This window comes from Ptychodera flava, chromosome 4 (assembly GCF_041260155.1).
Source record: "Ptychodera flava strain L36383 chromosome 4, AS_Pfla_20210202, whole genome shotgun sequence".
NCBI lineage: Eukaryota > Metazoa > Hemichordata > Enteropneusta > Ptychoderidae > Ptychodera > Ptychodera flava.
The window spans coordinates 13059599-13065115 of NC_091931.1; positions in this window are offsets into that span (position 1 = coordinate 13059599).

The following is a 5517-nucleotide window of genomic DNA, read 5'->3' on the forward strand; positions in this document are numbered from 1 at the left end:
CATGAAAATAATGGTTTTTATCTAACTGCAAGTTTCAAGTAGTTTGAATTAGATATAATAGGTCCCTGAATTCAAGTCGCAATGTCTGCCATATTGTGTGTTTTGAGAAAATTAGTCAAACGTAAAAACAGTATGCGATCTAAATTCAAATTCATTGGTTGACATCAATTGTCGTCGTCCTCGTCCATATCATCATCACCATTATCGTCAACTTTATTTCGCGCCATCGACCGACATAATTAAAAACGCTAAATATGCTTAAGTCAACAAATAGCTCCTGTGAGTCATAAGAGCAGAATACACAACACTTTTCAACAAATGGCATTGGGGAAAATTGATTAATATTTTCACACGCAGAGGTGTTGCATGAAGTATATAGCCACGACTACCTGTAATTGCTCCTATAAGCTTCACAAACTTGTTTGGCAGTGACCAAATCCACAGAAATATGGATAGGGACCTGATCTAATTCCAATGGTCGCAAAACTTACAGTTCCCCTGGCCCCGAGGACCGGCGAATTCTAGAAGCAAGGTATGATAACGGATGAATGCACTGTCCTAAAATTGGCCTGCATCCAATCCAACTCACTTTATATGTCTTTATAGTGATTTTTGGTTTGCTGAATTTGAAATGGATTTCACCCCCTGTCATGATCGTTGTTGAGATAACTCGCTTGATTCTATCAGTCTAGTATCGCAGATGTTTCAATTATTGAACGACAAGTAATAGACCATTTCAAAAAGTTTTTATTTCACAAAACGTTTATGGTAACTGGAACATATAGTTTAAGATGAAAGAAGAGGAAACAACTTTGTTCCAATGTTTATTTATTTCTTTCATCCAAGTATGAGTTAAAACATATCGATAAAATGCTTGCATTCAACCGAATATAGAATACAACTCTCACTTCTAACTCTTTCAAGATGAAAATGGATTACAAACACTGGATTAAAACTATTATCATTAGCAATGTATTTTGTTACATGCCACATATATTGAACGCCGTGCACTCCAAAGGATTCAATGGTAACGTTTTGATGACGTAGTGGGCCGCGCGCATAGTCATACTTTGATTGAAAGAGAACCGGAACTGTTTTAAACTTGACAACTTTGGTATCTTGAAATTATAAAATTGCATGTAACACATAGGAATACCGTATTTTTTACAACATTGTGAGAAAAAAATCGATAAACCGCATAACAGTGATTTGAATACATTAATGCGCCTTTCGATGACGAAAATCGTTCTATTTTTTTCAACAGACTTACGTCTGATATGGATATAAAGCATATGGTTGTCATATGTGTGTAAACCAAGAGAGGCTCGTCATAAAACATAGCCCTAACAAGGAAGTACTCACCCTTAAGGCATGAGACTATTTGCCCTCCATACGTCAGGCAAATGGTCACCTACCCTCGGCACAACGTACTAGAAGTGACCATGATCAGATCAAATACATGGTGTACGGCAGCTAAAAAGTATTATAACACGCCACATGCTCATTCCGTGGCACGATTCGCCAGAATACGTCACATGACGAGAAAATAGATACGTCTACTGAGTCCCAACTGAATCGACAAAAGTGACATCAGAGGTTATTTTTTTGAAAAAACTTTTTCCCAAGGGAAATAGTTTCAACCAAATTTGGAAAAGTGCCCGGTCACGTCATCGTAGTGTCGTCTGCAGCTTTGAGACAATGGCGGGTGACTAGAACGCGATGTGCACTCGGGATGAGCAATAAGCCTCTCTCTAAAATATCGGTTTTCCATTCCAATAGCGTAGGAACTTGTACAGCTCGTCGACAAAAAAATTCAAGTGCTACCAAGGATGTTGCTAGGTATGCATACAATATTTCTGGAAGAAAGTGGTACCATGTACTACTGTAACCGTTGTGGTGAAATATCGCCATGTAAACTTATCACAATGGATTGTTGCGGTGCAAAATATCAAAAGAAACACATTAAAATCAACATGAGCGTGTGGTGTGTTATAAAACACCTATAACCTGGTCTTTATTCGGGCTATAGCGCCCGTTTATTACCCCTCGTGGCCGTTTGTTACCAGAAATACATCGCTATGCCCCTCAGCCTGCGACCTCGGGGAATAGCGATGTGTTTCTGGTAAAACACGGCCCCTCGGGGTAATAGACGGTATAGCCCTCTTGACCAGGCAATAGGTGTTTAACATGGTAACGATTAAAAACGTCAAACAGGAAGTCAAAGTCACTTTTCAGTAAAAACGGCAATGGACAACCAAGGTTCTCTAACATAATTGGTGCATCTATAAGTTCTCCACCTTCCACAACACATGGAAAGTGTCTGATCGCCATCTTGTCGGCCGTTCGCTTTAGATTGTCTAAGTCATGAAAATGGGCAAACACCGATATCCCAATACAATTGTAGGGACACATTTCATTTTCAAGATGCGCAGCCAATACCTCCTTCACTTTATGTAGCTGCAAGAAGCTTGCTCCAGACAGAAGCCCACAGATTGCCGACGAAAACATAGTTTGAAGTTCATAAAGCTGGCTTTCATAAGAGGTGAGCCACCCCCTCAATACTGTTAGTGTATATCCATGGGCGAGTCTTTTTCAGACCATTTTTCGTCGGCTGTGTTTTTGTTTGTTTGGCTTTTTTTTGGGGGGGGGGGCAAAAACTGACACATGCCTCGTTGAAAATGGGTCAGGTCGACTTAGAACTAATTCGGTCGAAGACAAGACTGCCTGAAACAAACGCCCAAACCCACCCCAGCCTACCAGAAACTAACTTATACGACTCGGCGTTAGTCGTTGTTCTTGGCCTAAAATAAAGTTAGCCGAAACTAAGACAGCCGGAATCAGTTCTTGCGCGTGCCCCACGAACGGGTGACGTAACGCGTGGCCAAACGGATTTTTGCACGTGAACGTGTACGCCAACGGCAACATGGATTCTACGCGTCCACGTTCACGTAAAAGGAATTCACAGAGTTATAGATTTATTAGATAACCAAGGAAATTTCCATACTTGGGATTACTGGAAAAACAAAAGTTTAACAAGTTTACAAATCTTCAAGATTTATGGAATTATTAGCGCTATCCCTTTATCTTGGCGTTCAATGCTAAATACTGGGGATTTTGAGAAGTTAGAGAGGGACAAGGTATATATAGATAACACAAGTGTGTCTCTGGATTCTTTAACGTCTAAAAAATTGTACTGCAGGCTTGTCAATAAAATATCTCGGCCACCTTCTTCCAAACCCAAAATTATGGCGAAATATAATTTGACAGAGGACGACTGCAAATTGGTCTGTTCATTGGCCTTTAGATGTTCACTCTCTTCAGATCTGCGTGCTTTCCAGTTTAAAATCCTCCACAACTATTTGGTCACAAATGACAAACTCTTCAAGTGGAAAATAGCAGATTCCCCAAATTGTACTTTATGTGGCGAGCACGAAGAGACAATTTCTCATCTTTTCGTTTATTGTGTGAAGGCTCAGGATATTTGGACAAGTCTGCAAACTCACTGCGAGGTATTGAAAGACGTACCATGTAACGAGAAAAATATCATTATTGGCTTTTTAGATAATTGTAATCAGCCACTGAATCATTTGATTTTGCTATTTAAACGATATTTCTACATATGTAAGGTTCAGAATAAACAACCCTCCTTTGCCGGTATGAAGTTCCATGTAAAACAAAACCGGCAGATAGAGCTCTATATTGCTGAAAAGAAAAACAAACTCAATTTTCACTACAGAAAATGGGATAGCTTAAACCCATTGATTGATATGTAAAGATTCTCACTTCTTGTAAATTAAGTAAGCTTCACTAGATTCGTGTGCACTCTCTTGTTTTTTCTTTTGTTGCTTTGTTTCTTATGGAAATAAAAAAAAAATTAAAAAAAAAAAAAGAAGCCCACAGATTGCCGACGAAAACATAGTTTGAAGTTCATAAAGCTGGCTTTCATAAGAGGTGAGCCACCCCCTCAATACTGTTAGTGTATATCCATGGGCGAGTCTTTTTCAGACCATTTTTCGTCGGCTGTGTTTTTGTTTGTTTGGCTTTTTTTTGGGGGGGGGGCAAAAACTGACACATGCCTCGTTGAAAATGGGTCAGGTCGACTTAGAACTAATTCGGTCGAAGACAAGACTGCCTGAAACAAACGCCCAAACCCACCCCAGCCTACCAGAAACTAACTTATACGACTCGGCGTTAGTCGTTGTTCTTGGCCTAAAATAAAGTTAGCCGAAACTAAGACAGCCGGAATCAGTTCTTGCGCGTGCCCCACGAACGGGTGACGTAACGCGTGGCCAAACGGATTTTTGCACGTGAACGAGTACGCCAACGGCAACATGGATTCTACGCGTCCACGTTCACGTAAAACGTGTGGCCAAATCTGTCTATACAGAAAAGATTTATTAATACGCTGTCCTACTTTTTTAACGACAATTTTTTTGTCTTATTGTTTAGGTAAATAAGATCTTTTCCAAATCGAAATAATGCCAAGTGTTCATAAATGTTGGTCTCTGTTCCGTTCAAGTGTTTCTGAAGACAACCCAATATCTTACTTTTATGGGACGCGGTGCGCATTCAGCCTTCAACGTTGGGGCGGTCCGTAACATTTGAATTCTTGTGCTGACAAAACGAATCAACCAAATCATTCAAAGGCAGTGCCACTAATTCCCCCTTGGAATATAATAAAATATTATGACCACATGAGTATATACTCCAAGACATAAAGAGAGCTTCCATACAGTGTAACTTAAGTATTGGAACATTTATTGCAGTACTTATTGCCATCTTACTTGATATTTGCGCCGCAGTCCGTACATTCTATCTTTCAACAAACGGTTATATGATGAATGCAAATTTCATACAGAAATGCAATCAAAACCACGCCTATCACTCATGGCATAGCCCACAAGCGGAGATGGACTATGCGTATACTAAGCTACGACCATGTGGAAGAGTTCTTACAACCCCCGTATTATACTTTTCCCTGTTTTGTATCAAAGTGCCACAGGGCAGTCCCAAAGAACGGATATTCAACCCTTTACTTCTTGTTACAGTAGATCTAGACGCAGATATGACACTGACTAGCAACAAGACAGCATATCTGAGAAGTACCGACGTTGCATATTTATGATGTTTCATAATTTTTTTTATCGTTTGTTTTTGTGCCTATGCTGTCTATGCTGCCATATATGTTGATTAAACTGATCAAATGCGAAAACAGGACATGTTGATTTTTGCGCTCATTTTATAATGTATCTCAGTCAATACTCTTGTTAAACGAAAGGAAAAACGTCGCATTTGACAGTTGGCCTTTGTTTTTTGTTTCCCTTTGTGCAGAGTGTTTGTTTAGGCCTACCTATTGATAAAGTAAAGTACCTAAAACACTGAAAACGAAATTAAAAGCCGCAACTCATGAATTAACAAGAAAACGTGGCGTACTATTTCTAGCTCTTCTTACCTATGGCCTGCGCCCTCAGTGGCTGAACAAGATTGTACCGAGGGTCAATGCCTTTGGGACCGCAT